General features: G+C 42.7%; 1 protein-coding gene across 1 annotated transcript in view; it reads left to right on the top strand.

Annotated features, from left to right (window-relative positions):
• The window catches only part of RYR2 (ryanodine receptor 2), a 3,481,211-nt gene that overhangs the window by 2,666,054 nt on the left and 800,225 nt on the right, over positions 1-14,932 (top strand). The window lies entirely within an intron of this gene.

Raw genomic sequence — 14,932 nt, 5'->3', positions numbered from 1 at the left:
TCTGCCCACTCACATTTTAATGCACGTAAAACATAATGGAAGATTTGTCTTCTGTACAGCAATTGTTTTATTGACATAGCTATTGACATAAAAGAGAGCCTATCTTTTTCTTTGCAAACAGAAGAATTTTCATTATGTTGCCAATAAAGGTTACTGAGTCAAAATGATATGTGTCAATGACTAGAAGCAGGAGGCAAAGAGAGTTAGGAGTGGTATTCACGAATATTGTCTGCATGACCCTGATGGGCCAGTCATGCCCTGCAGATATTTAAATTTAATATTCTTTTAGCACTCCAGCCAACATTTGTCTTGCCTCCAAAATAAATAAAAAAACACTAATGATATTTAAGATGATTTGGGTGAGGATGAATACATTTGTAAAGGACTATTCATGAACATAAAAAATTATTTTTCTCATGGAAATTTTTTCTGAAGTCAACGCAGTAAGGCTACTGATGTACTGATAAAAATGGAGGTGGGGTGTAGTGAAGCCATACTGTGGTGGATCGCTACTCATGCAACATATAAAAGTGAAATAGGTAAGGCGAAACAATCCTCATTAATGATTGTATGGCAAATAATTTCCAATAAAATTATCCACAACAAATGTATTGCCAGAAAATCATCAAGGCCACATACTTTGTATGTAAAGTCATAATAATTCTGAAACAAAAATATAGAAGACTGCCAGATCATCAATTTGAATTTGAATTTAAAAACATTTGTATAGCGCGCTTATACCACGTGGTTTCATGGCGCTTTTCAGATTGCGAAGTAACGGCAGAAGCAGAGGAAGTTAGACAGCGAAGGCTTGGGAGAAGAGCAGGGTTTTAAGGCTTTTTCGGAACTCTGTGTAAGAGGATGTGATGCGGAGTGCCACAGGGAGGGAGTTCCAAAACGCAGGAGCGAGAACCGCAAATTTTGTTCCACCAGCCTTCTTCTTTTTAAATCGAGGGGTGGTCAGAAGTGCCAAATGGGTGGAGCGAAGCTCTCTGCCCGGTGTGTAAGGCTTAATGGCAGAGCAAATAAACTCCGGAGCGGTGCCCATTTTGGCCTGGAAAGTAAGGCAACCAAGCTTGAACAAGGCTCGCTCTTTCACCGGCAGCCAGTGTAGTGCCTGCAAGAGAGGAGTGGCACGATGGAATTTAGGCAGGCCGTAGATCAGGCGGGCAGCCTGGTTCTGCACTAGTTGCAGGCGGTGAATAGCATAGGCCGGCGCGCCATTATAGATGATGTTGCCGTAATCAAGGCGCGAGAGCACCATTGCCATCACTATGATCTTTAGAGCAGGAAGGGAAAAAAAACGGGAAATCTTCCTGATTGTTCTGAGGGAGAAAAAACAGGAGGAAACAACAGAACTAACCTGTGAGTGGACAGAAAGTAGGGGACTAAGGAGGATACCGAGAGTTTTGACTTTGGGAACGGGGAGTGGAGGGACACCAAGTGAGTGGGGCCAGTGAGACGGGGACCAGGGGCTGCAACCACCTCCGGTCAAGACTAACTCCGTCTTGTCCGGGTTGAGTTTGAGGTGGTTGCAGTTCATCCAGTCCTGAATGAACAACATAACAGATTGGACATTCTGGGAGGATGAGGGGGAGTGAGAAAGGTTAAAGATTAGCTGGAGGTCATCGGCGTAGTTAAACACCGTGACCTCAAGCTGCTGCAACATAAAAATGAGGGGGTAGATGTATAAATTAAACAAAAGAGGGGAAAGTGAGGAGCCCTGGGAAACCCCACACACAACCTTACGGGAGGCAGCAGTGAAACCAGCTAGATGGACCGCCTGAGCCCTGTCGCTCAGGAAGGACTCGAGCCATGCGAAGGCTAGGCCCTCTATGCCCGCCGCCCTGACACGGGTGAGAAGGATGGAATGGTCCATCGTGTCAAAAGCGGCGGACAGATCTAAAAGGATGAGGGCCTGCGGAAGATTGGTATCAATGCCCTCGCGTAGGCTGTCCATCACTGAGATCACCACCTTCTCCGTAGAGTGGAGGGGCCGAAAGCCCGCCTGACGGGGGGAGAGGCAGTGATTGGTTTCCACGTGGGTGCTCAGGATGATAGTTACATGAGTTTCTAAGACCTTACCCAGGTAAGGCAGGAGGGAGATGGGACGGTAGTTGGAAGGGGATGAAGGGTCGGCGCCAGCCTTTTTTAAAATAGGGATGACAGCCGCAAATTTATGGGGGGTGGGAACCACTCCATTGCTGAGTGAGTCATTAAGAAATGTGAGGGGTGGAGTAGGGCATGCTAGGAAGATTTCTCTCAGGATGTGAGCAGGGGCAAAGTCCAGGGGGGAACCTGACTTCACCCTTTGGAGCAGAGGGAAGAGAGTGGCTTTAGTCAGGGGGGGAATGGAAGTTAATTTAGAAATGGTGGCGGGGGAGAAGGATTAATAAATGTGGGGGATGGAAGAGGAATATTAACCTTGATCTTTGCGACCTTATCAACGAAAAAATCGTTGAGCGAGTCGCAGAGAGGTTGGGAGGGAGGGATCTAGGCCGTAGCTCTGTTGGATGAAGCAAGTTCGTGCACCGTGGCGAAGATTTCTTTAGATTGTGACTCCGCTGCCAGTATCCTGTTGGAGTAGAATATGGTCTTGGCATCAAGGATGCCTTGCTTATATATCTTAAGAACAGAGAGGTAAATAATTTTTTGGGCGGGGCAGTATGCTCTTCTCCATGCTCGCTCAGCTCTCCGTGCGGCCAATTTCTTCTCCTTGAGGTCAGGAGTGAACCAGCGGTTAGCAGCGTGGGCTCGCTTGACCGTGATCCGCCTCAAGGGAGCAAAATCGTTGCCCGCTTGGGTCAACCAGTTGTTAATGGTGGCCAGTTGGACAGGGGCGGCGAGGCCGGAAAGGTCGGGGCTGGAATTGGCCAGAGACGAGCAGAGAGATGGCATGTCGGCTTTGCCCCATTTTCTAACCCAGGTGTTCTTGGGGAGTGGATGCTTAATGGCTGGTGCTAGGGCAAGGGAAAAGGAAATTAGAGAGTGGTCAGACCAGGAACAAGGGGAAATAAGGGGAGGTGTGATGGGGATGTTCAGGGTCCAGACCTGATCGAGCAAATGGCCTTGTATGTGAGTGGGGCTGTGGACGTGGGGAATAAAATTAAGACTGATCATAAGATCGGTGAATTCTTTAGAGAGGGGGCTTTCAGCAGGGTCATTAGGCCAAAAGTTTAGGTCGCCTAGAAGTAGCACTGACGAGTTGTTTACTACCAGTGTTGCGAGGATGTCTTGGAGGCTGGAAACAAAAGCAGTAGTGGGGTGGGGGGGGACGGTAAATAAGAACGGAAGTTAGGGGAGCCAGATGAGAGCTAGAGCGGATTATCAGGCAGTCAACTTCAGGAATAGGGAGGGAGGGGAGAATCTGGAAATGAAGATCAGTGCAAGCTATCAAGGCCACTCCGCCGCCTCTTCTGCCCTCCGGTCGGTCCGCTCGGATGGTAGAGTATGAGGGGGGTAGTGCAGCTATAACGTTGGGCAGGGAGTCGGCCTTGAACCAGGTCTCCGTTAAAAACAGGAGATCTGGTTCGTGAGTATCGATATAGTCGAAAAGCTCATACTGATGGCTGACCGCCGATCTGGTGTTTAGGAGCGTGGCCCTGGTATTAAAGGCCGGGGTGTGGGGGACAAACGGAGGGGGGGGTGGGTGGAACAATGATAGGCACGGAGGGCACTCCTGATATAACAGAGGGGGGAGTGGAAGGTGGGTGGGAGTGTAGACCTAGATGTGTCAAGAGTTCGGAGACAGACAATATGATGGAACCAGGAGTCCAATACGAAAGGAGGAGGGAGGGAGAATATGTGAGCGGGGGGACATAAGAGGGTGCCCCTTGCCCCGGCCTGCCGCGGACGGGCGCAGACGGGCTGGACTCTGGCGTGACTCCGGCGCGCCTACGGCGCGCCCGCTGCGCTCGTCCGCTGCGCTGACACATGAGGGCCGTTTAAATGGAGGAGCAGCGTGGGGGGAGTGGCGTGGGTGGGGTTGGGCGATCCAGCCCAAGCCAAGGTGGCGGCCACGGCCGCTGAGAGCCCGCGATGTAATCGGCTGACAGACAGCCACGCACAGCCCCTAAGAAGCAAGGTAAGAATTAATGACCTGTTGATTTTCAGTACAGGTTAGTCAAAATTAAAAAGAGTCACAATCTAGCACAAGTAAAAGCGTGTCACCGCTCGCAATCAGCGTGACAAACGCGCAAGGTTTTAAAATGAAAACGCAGCCCTCAGCTCCTGCTAGCAAGCCCACTGCCACCGGGCTGCTCGCAATCGCTGGGGAAGCGTCAGAAACACTCCTAAATGGAGGAGCAGCGTGGGGGGAGTGGCGTGGGTGGGGTTGGGCGATCCAGCCCAAGCCAAGATGGCGGCCACGGCCGCTGAGAGCCCGCGATGTAATCGGCTGACAGACAGCCACGCACAGCCCCTAAGAAGCAAGGTAAGAATTAATGACCCGTTGATTTTCAGTACAGGTTAGACAAAATTAAAAAGAGTCACAATCTAGCACAAGTAAAAGCGTGTCACCGCTCGCAATCAGCGTGACAAACGCGCAAGGTTTTAAAATGAAAACGCAGCCCTCAGCTCCTGTTTCGTGCCCACTGCCACCTGGCTGCTCGCAATCGCTGGGGAAGCGTCAGAAACACTCCTAAATGGAGGAGCAGCGTGGGGGGAGTGGCGTGGGTGGGGTTGGGCGATCTAGCTCAAGCCAAGATGGCGGCCACGGCCGCTGAGAGCCCGCGATGTAATCCGCTGACAGACAGCCACGCACAGCCCAAAAGAAGCAAGGTAAGAATTAATGACCTGTTGATTTTCAGTACAGGTTAGTCAAAATTAAAAAGAGTCACAATCTAGCACAAGTAAAAGCGTGTCACCGCTCGCAATCAGCGTGACAAACGCGCAAGGTTTTAAAATGAAAACGCAGCCCTCAGCTCCTGCTAGCAAGCCCACTGCCACCGGGCTGCTCGCAATCAAGTAAGAATTTAAAATGTTTACTATACACTGTATTAACTTTAAAACATATTTAGTTTAAAAATATGTCATTAGGAATGTACTTAAAATATATAACTTAGAAACATAAAATAAAAACATATAGGTTAAAATATTTGCTAATAAAATAAGCCTAATGTTTAAAAAATATTTCAAAAAATAAATGTATACTTTAACCATACATAATAGAAGCAAGCTAATAACAATTAATCATTACAATACAAATAAATATGAAAATGAATAATGTAAACAATAACACAATTAAACTAAAACATTCATTAATAAAGCAAATTACTACAAATTTAGGTAATAAAAAAGTTACATTAAAATAGTTTACCTTGGAAGGGTCAAATGCACTAATCACCTTCCAACAGTAGATAAAGTGTTGGACTTTGGAGGGGTCAGTTTTACTATTCAGCCTCCAATGTAAACAAAAGTGAGAAAGTGTTGTACTTTGGAGGAGTTAGATTTGCTATTTCCACTCCAGCATAAGTAACTGTAAACAAAGTGTTAGGTCTCTGGATGGCTTAAATTTGCTATTCCAGCTTAAATAGAGAAACAGTATGGAAAGCATTGTACTTTAGAGGGGTTAGATTTACTACTCCCAAGCCAACATGAACAAAAATAGGGAAAGAGTTGGTCTTTGGAGTGGTTAGATTTACTCTGTGTACTCCAACCTGAACAACAGTAGGAAAAGCATTGGACTTTGGAGAGGTCAGATTACTATCCCCACTCCAATTTAAGCAACAGTAGGGAAGTGTTGGACTTTGGAGGGGTTAGATTTACTATTGCCACTCAAACATAAGCAACAGTAGGAAAGTGTTGGATTTTGGAGGGTCAGTACTTCTATTCCAAGATAATCAACAATAGGAAAAATGTAAACCTTTAAAAAGCTCAGGTTTAGTTTTCCCTATCCTAACTTTTTGTAAAATAAATTCCACATACATAAAATATACATATCATGTATTTCCATAAACTTATAAAACACATTTTAATATTATATAAATTCTATTCATTATTAAAAATTAAAAACCTGAAATGAACAAATAAAATTATACATAAATGTATACTACAAAATTGCATGAATTAAACAAAAATAGATTTAAATCCTTCTCACCCTACTACCATGAAATTTAAAAAAAACAAGAAAACAAACTAAATTAATAACAAAAAATAAGGCTACACAGTATTAAAAATAATATTAGCAATATAAAAATTACAACAACAATTGAAAAAACCTTAAATGTAATAAAATTAATTGATAATCAAATTATTTAAAAAACTATTAAATAATTACTACAATCTATTTTCTAGTTAACCTATTAAAAACCACATCATTAATGATCTATGAGATTACTAATAGGTTTTACATAATTATTGAATTAATAAATTAAAATATACAAAACAATTCTGTTCAATTAAAGAGTCGGGCAAATTTATAAAATGTCACACAACGCAGTGCAGCAAGACACCTTGCTGTGCTACACAGCAGAGAGAGAGCAAGAATGCTCAATAGCTAATATTTAATGGCTCATTCCTGTCCTCTCCTTGCACTAGTGCACTATGTGCTGCCAAGCACCAAACCAGACACCCTTGCACCATGATACAAGGGTGCCTGCGTTACAGGCAGGATTGTTTTTGTGCAAGAAGGAACATCTTCCTACACAAGAATAAACTTCTGAGGCTTTTTCCTCTTTCTGTGCCTACTGCGGAATGCAGCACACATACAAAGTGGAAAGAAAACAATGAGACATAAGCATATTTCTCCTTGTCACTCTCCTTTGGCAACGCATAGCATTTCGACTCATTCCCAGGTCCATCACTCATGGTACATCTAGGAAGGCAACAAAAAATCCATGGGTGGATGCGTGGGAACACCCACACTACACAAATGGAACACCCCCCTTGTGCAGAGTAACACAAGGCAGCAAACAGATAATGATGCTATTATATGCAACTATATTTGGAAAAAACGATATAAAAGAAACATTATATTTTTATTTTCTATATTTTGCACCACAGCATTTTTGACATCTCAATATTTTTGCCATGACATTTTATCACATGCTAGTTTTTAAATTATATTTATAGTACGCTTGCCAATACCAACCCTTTCCTTTGGGTCTATTGCACATTTATATTCCTGTCCTTCCATCAGCCACAAATATTCTGCCAATTCTCCATTTTCACATTCATGAACATACACCTTCCACTACATTCATTCACTATTTGTCTATTTGCTGACAAGCATAAACACATGGAGACACACTTTCAAATGACCTTGCTCATTCATTCATATACACACACACACACACATATATGTATTAATTAACATACACAAACATACAGGAACACAGTTGTTTACTGAGAAAGTCCATACACACATGTTCGAGGCATATTAGGGAATACCCGTTGCATAATTCCCAAGCAACCCAGGCTACCCATTTTAGAAAAATATTTTATTGACAATTTTCCCAGATTTTATAGAATGTAGGACATATTTAAACTAAAATCTGAGCTATTATACCTTTGATCATTAGGGCAAGTTTGTCAGCTATAAATGAAAGAGTCAAGATTGAAATGCTTATTAGCAGGCGTTAAACTGAGCTGAGTCTTACTTACTTACACAAAATGTGAAGCCTCCAAACCGGTTCACTGACAGAATATTGATGTAATAAATATAGAAGTAAAAAATATTGATGAAAAAATATAGAATGCAAAAATATCGCTCCCTATACTTAAAGTAAGTACAAATATAAAAAAAACAATGTAAAAAATATAGTTGTACAAAATATCGATCTATTTTTATATATATACTAGCAGCCCGTCCCGACGTTGTCCGGGTATGAAATAGAATGTGTGTAATAGACAAGGGAAATTTATTTTTAAATCTCTCAGTAGACAACATTTTTAGCATGAAGTGTCACAATAGTTAGGCATGTGTGTGCAGATACTGTGTGTACCTCGGAGTAAGGATTATTCGCAGATGTCTCTAGTGGGTATGTACTCCACTTCAGTAGGTAAGTGTGTGTGAAAGTGCATTCAGTTGTAAATTTTGTGTTCCCACAGGCACGCTGAATCGCGTCATCCCCCGCTTGAGGCCCGGCTCCACTTTTGTTTGATGTTGTGCTTGTGGTGTAAAGTCATTGATGCAGAGAGTTGAGTGGATGACAGCGCGTGCTGGAGACACTGCGCATGTGGGAAAGTGCAGTCAGTTCAAAGGTTAGTGTCCCAGCAGGCGCGCTTAGTCGCGTCATCTGCTGCCTGAGCCCGGCTCCAGCTCTGGTTGATGTTGTGCGCCTGGTGTCAATTAGTTTATGTAGAGAGTTGAGTGTGTGACAGCGCGCAGGAGACGCTGCAGTTAGTGTTCCCACAGGCACGGTCCTTTATGCAGAGAGTTGACTGACTGACAGCGCGCAGGATACTGTGCAGTTATTGTCTCCGCAGGCACGATCAGTCGCATCTGCCCCCACCTAAGCCCCGGCAATTGCTGCATCCATTGGGCGTCCCTTTCTCCCGCGTAATTGCCGCACCCATAGGCCTTGGCCACACCCCCGGCCCAACGCTGACGTTTGTTTTCCACAAGCCCTCAAGGCACGTTTTTTTTTTGGGAGATGTGCCACGCGATTGTTGCCGTTTGTCACACCCAATGGCCACAGCAGCGAGTTTCGTTTTTACCCATTGGGGAAACACAATGGTTTTAAAGAATGGACACTAAGCACACACCCACTGTGGTAAGAGACATATCGCACTACGCCACCCAGAAAGCCTTATTCCAGGCCACGCCCAATGGGGCAGGTGCTCGATTGAAAAAGCGCGATAACGGAAGATTGTGCCATAGAAGCCATAAGAAACACGCCTCTGAAGAAGGGAAAGGTAATTCCTGAAACGCGTCAGGCGAACTATTTGACTGAAGGGGACTGCTGTGTAGCCTTGTGCATGCCTGCTGCCATTAAACAAAAAGTGAATAAATACAGTCTTCCAGTGGCATCTGTCCGATTGGGGAAAAACCTGCAACTGACTTAATGTTACCGGCTGGCCTCGGCCGAGGACAGAAGCCCATCACTGAAGAGCGGGTCTTTTTCGAGCACAGGATTGATGTTCGAGTACGAGAAGGAAGCAAGGTGAGCATCCTTGCAGGAGAATGCTTACCTTTCACAATGTCAACAACAAAGCAAAGCGCAAGACAGCAGCGAGTTCCGCTTTTACCCACTGGGGAAACACAATGGTTTTAAAGAATGGACACTATGCACACACCCACTGTGGAAAGAGACATATCGCACTACGACACCCAGAAAGCCGTATTCCAGGCCACGCCCACTGGGACAGGTGCTCGATTGAAAAAGCGCGATAACAGAAGATTGTGCCATAGAAGCCATAAAAAACACGCCTATGAGGAAGGGAAAGGTAATTCCTGAAACGCGTCAGGCGAACTATTTGACTGAAGGGAACTGCTGTGTAGCCTTGTGCATGCCTGCTGCCATTAAACGGAAAGTGAATAAATACAGTCTTCCAGTGGCGTCTGTCCGATTGGGGAAAAACCTGCAACTGACTTATATATATATATATATATATATGTATATATATATATATATATATATATATATATATGTATATATATTTATATATATGTATATATATATATATATTTTTTTTTTTATATGATAAATATTAAAGATGTTAAATAATAAAAATAATATAAAAATAAAGTAAATGTAATATAAATTAAAAATATATAACAAATAAACTCAATTACAAAGGGTTAAACATGCATACATAATCATAAATATATATTGACTTTAAAACAATTAATACATAAAAATGTAATATATATATATATATATATATATATATATATATATATATATATATATATATATATATATATATATACGCTAACGCTCTCAAAGCGTACTGCACACGACAGCACTCTCCAAGAGAAGAACGGACACTTGCAATCCGGTAATATATGCAGCAGTGTTTTTTTATTTTGCTTAGTGAATCAGGAGTGCCACGATCCAACACGTTTCGGCGATCCCAGTCGCCTTGCTCACCAGATGAAAGTGTTTGCAATTACACACATTTTAAATAACAAACCACCAATGAGAGCACTTTTCACATAGTATCATGTGATAGGTGATGACAGCAAACAACATAGAAGATAGACTTAATGCTAGTCCATCACTCTGTCATAGTGATTGCAATGTAATAAATTCCTGTACAAATACATGTAACATTGCTAATCATTTCTAGGGGAAAGTTACATTACTAATACTTAGAATTACCAACGCACAATTCATGTCTAAAACAATAAATATTTTGTTCCTTATTAAAAGCATAACAATACATAGCAATGGTAAACTATCTTATGTCTGCTTAATGCAATATTATCTCAATCCCTAATGCACCTCTACTTGACCAATAATGTTTGGTACAAATAAAAAACGAAATCCATTTCTGTCAAATCACATACATGTATGTCATGAAAATTGGCCATATGATTATCATACTTATGTAAAGTGATATTGTGCAAAAAAGTGCAATAAGTGAATAAATAAAGTGCTTAAATAAGAATAGGGAAACCCAGCCGGGAACCCTGATCGGAAAGCAACAGCGTTGTGTATATACGGTTCCTATTTAAACTTGCTATTAAGCCAGAGTCTAAAGACAGGGCTAAAGTGACTAGTGCATAGCAGCTGATTATGTGCAAATACATTTTTGGAAACTACATCTGTGCAAATGGCGCCAATAAATAGTATAAAACCATGAATTCAAATAAATTCATGATAAAACACACATCCACCGGCCACCAGATGGAGACATGAAATACTAATATTCCTTACCCAATAAAAAGCTGCAAACACTATGTACAGATACAACTCATCAACATATTGGTTCAAAACATCCATAAAACCCAATGTACCTTCACTACATGTGATCTCAAAGATAATGGTACAGATCCTCGCACATATTCAGACCTCGAGGGCTCTTAGTATCCAATTCTAGGATGTACTTTGTTTCTAATTGTCTAAGAGCCTTATCCCTGTTGCCTCCCCTTTTGTTTGCTGGGACACTCTCAATAACAAAGTATGACAATACATTCAAATTGCTATTGTGTGTTCTGATTTTACGTGTCTTGCAACAGGATATGTTGGGTCTGAATTAACTGTTGCTCTCAGATGTTGTAGAATTCGTGCCTGGACTGGAAGTTTGGTGCTCCCTACATAGCGGAGTCCGCAAATACAAGTCAAGACATAAATTGCATATTCTGTTTTGCAGTTAAAATTACTTTTTATCTTGATCTGTTCCTCAGAAAATGCATTTCTATATGAGCTGATATTTGCCCCAAACATACAGGTTCTGCCACTACTGCATTTAAAGAAACCCTTCTTTGTTGGGAACCACAAGTCTTTATTGAGGAGTTCTGGACTATTTGTTACCAAATCTGACCGCATGGAGTGGGCTTTTCGATAGGTAAAACTGGGTTTTACAGGTAAGACTCCCTTAAGGACTCCATCAGTTAGGGCTATCGGCCAATGATTTTTCTTATGGCCTGCGATTGTTTGCTGTATGTGATGATGAACATACATTGTGAACTGCCACTTTCGCTAGCTGCTCCGATTCGATTAGCTGGGACCTGCTCTGTATCTGTATTAGGGACTATGGGCACTACTTGCAATAAATTAGATCTTTCTTGTTCGTTGGCTTTCTTTAATGCCAACTCTAAAGTGTGCCCCATACCCTCAAGCTAACAGTCTGGCTTTAGCAATTGCTTGTGATTCTTTCCATGCTCTTTCCGTACTACATGCCCATCTGATCCTCAAGAATTCTCCATATGGAAGACTGTCTATGGTATGGCGCGGATGAAAGCTAGACACGTGCAGTAGCTTGTTCCCCGCAGTGGGTTTTTGGTATAAACTTGTCTCAAGTACCTCATCATGGACAGAAACCTTAATGTCCAAAAAATTGGTACGGCTGTTATTGATGTTACTTGTGAAAGCCAGATTAAGATTGTTGTTATTGATACATTCCACAAACTTGTTTGCCTGCTCCATACTGCCTTTCCACACAATAACAACATCATCAATGTACCGCCACATGTGGGCTCCATGGGCATCATAAACCGCCTTATGGTGTCTTCTGAGGACATGCTCCTCCCACCAACCTACATGTAAACATGAATAGCTGGGGGAGAAGCAAGCCCCCATAGCCACGCCTCGCTTCTGTCTATATATCTTGGCATCAAACATAAATACATTGTTCATCAGACACATACTGATCATTTCTGTGAGCATTTTATTATGCTGATACATCCCAACCTCCCTTTGATCGAGATAGTATTTGACTGCTCGCAGCCCTTCTTCGTGTCTGATGCATGTATATCATGCTGTGATATCCAACGTCAAAAATACCATATCCTTAGTCCATTGCACAGTGCTCAATTTCACCAAAAAGTCTCTAAAGTCCTGTAAATATGTTGGCAAGGCTGTCACGAACTCCTGCATATAATAATCAACGTACTTGGAAGTGTTTTCAAAACAACTATTTATGGCAGAAATAATCGGTCTGCCTTGTAGGGGATTCAGGCTTTTGTGTACTTTAGGGATAAGGTAAAACAGGGGTAAAACTGGGTACTCCTTGAATAAGAATTTATATTCGTCTTTAGTAATTAAACCTTCCCTTAGCCACCTTGATAGTTCATTTTTGTAGTCGTTGTTGATTGTGCGCACTGAAACTCCATCACTACGTTCGTAGCAATCTGTGTCCTCTAGTTGTCTGAAAGCCTCTGTCCTGTACAGATGTTTGTCCCACAGGACAATATTGCCCCCTTTGTCCGCAATTGTTGATTACAACCTTCTTATTTCCTTTAGATTTTTTCATGAGTTGAAAGTATTCCCTTTTATTGCCGCTGGCTTTCGTTCTAGACCTGTAAATGTTTCTATACAGAGATTTCAATTCGTCGGTGACCCTTTCATGGAAAATATCCAGGGCATCTCTCGGCATAATTGGCACAAATGTCGAGGGTGCTTTGAAGGGGTTGTTCCCCGGTAAGGAAATGTACATCTCTTCCTCTAGTGCCACTAACTGGGAGCCCAGAGTTTCTGTGCTGTCCTCCCTTAGCGTATGTAGTGTTATTAATGTAGGAATAGCCCCTGCTGAAAAGCCTGTCAGCACTTTGGTTACCGGAGTAGTGTCCTTAGTTATGTTACGTCCCTGGTTTTTAATCATGAAGAACTTACGCAGTTTCAGCTTACGAATAAACTTGTACACATCAACCCGTGTTTGAACAAAACCAAAATTGCTCTCTGGGCAAAAACTAAGGCCTAAAGCCAACAGTTGTTTTTCAGCAGAGTTTAATTCAATGTCAGTAAGATTTACAATGGTTTTGCTGGTATTACCTGTATCTACTTGCGCCAATTTTTCTTTTTCTGGCGTCCCCTGCCGGTTGCGTGTTGAGCATTTCCACCTTTGTTTCCGCCGTCTGTTCCTTGCTTGCCTTGTTGCGGTTGCGTAGCTCTCGATCGAAGGGACTGCAGTCTTTGCTCCCTCATAAAATCCAGCTCCTCTGCATATGTTAATGGCCCTAGCAGGGTTAAAGATGAACTGAAGCCCTCAGAACCGCTTCCAGAGTCTGAATCCTGGCCAATTGATGCTAGACTTATGTTTGAGCCTGTTCCTTGTCCACTCAGAGTTCCTGATTGGTGCGTTTCATTTGTGCGTGGGGCTATTGGATTTGACCGCACGAGAGCCCTTTGTTTTTTCACGGAATCGTACTTACGAGCAAATCTGAACACTTGGCCCCTCTCGTAGTCGTTCTTATCCCTGGCAAACTTCCAGACCTTTCTGGTTTTGATGGTTTCCTCTTGTTTCTTTTTTCTGTTAATCATGTCCTTCATCATTTTTTCCACTGTGTTTTTATTGTCTGTAGTGGTCAGCGACTCCAATTCTTGTGTTAACCTTTTGATTTCTTGTAGGTCAACCTCGCAGTCCACTTTAGCGTATTTTATCAATAGGCAGACAAGACGCATGGACGCGTCCAAATTGCTTTCCGCCCATTCTTTAAGGAGTTGTGCATTGGGGTTGTCAAAACTGGGCGCCAGCATTATTCGCAAGCCTCTTGGCACCCGCCCTGCTTCGCGGTACTTTTCTAATGATTTGATCTCCCACCACTTTGTCATTTCACTCCTGTGGTGTTTCTCTAGTTTTTTCACCAGACTCTTAACATCCCCCTGTTTTGTTGATGTTTCCTAAGTACAGGTGGGCGGTCATCGACTGACGGCAGGTTAGAAAATAAATCTTCCGCTGTTCTTTCCCGAATAGCAAACATTTCCTCCATATCGCGGCACCCCGATCTGTATTTCACTTTTCAGTACTTCCAACTCCGCTGATCTATAGCGGGTTGGAATCGACTGCTGCAGGTTACCACCTCCTCACCTGTTCAAAATACCGAAGCCTTTCAGGTCTCGACTAACTGCTGACGCTGCACGCCATCCTCCACGAGTCAGCCGAAACCTTTGAAATTCACTGAAAAAACCATAGGTTTCAGGCATGTTATAGTGAGAAATTAGCATTTAAAAAAACCTTAGAAATTCACTGAAAAAACTATAGATTTCATTGACGTTATGGTTAGTTGGACATTTCACTCGTACACAACTAGAGAAATTCTACCGCTATAGTTAGTTCAGCTAACTATAACTCGCGCCCCCTCAATGCACTGCTGATGACGTCACATGTTACATCATTCATGACATGTTTCTTGACATCACTGATGACATCACTGATGACATCTCAAATGACATCACTGATGACATCATCCACTCGAAAATCTGATGCACCTCCTCACACTCTAATATAACCTTTGATACACCCACTGTAACATACCATTTTAGAAACCATCGACACACCAATACCAGTTACTACAGGTTAAGGCCCTCATCCTCTCTCACCTGGA

Source organism: Lissotriton vulgaris, chromosome 6, assembly GCF_964263255.1.
Source record: "Lissotriton vulgaris chromosome 6, aLisVul1.2, whole genome shotgun sequence".
In the NCBI taxonomy this organism is placed as follows: Eukaryota; Metazoa; Chordata; class Amphibia; order Caudata; family Salamandridae; genus Lissotriton; species Lissotriton vulgaris.
The sequence above is the reverse complement of the archived record's forward strand: the minus strand, read 5'-3'. Positions and strand labels throughout refer to the sequence as shown.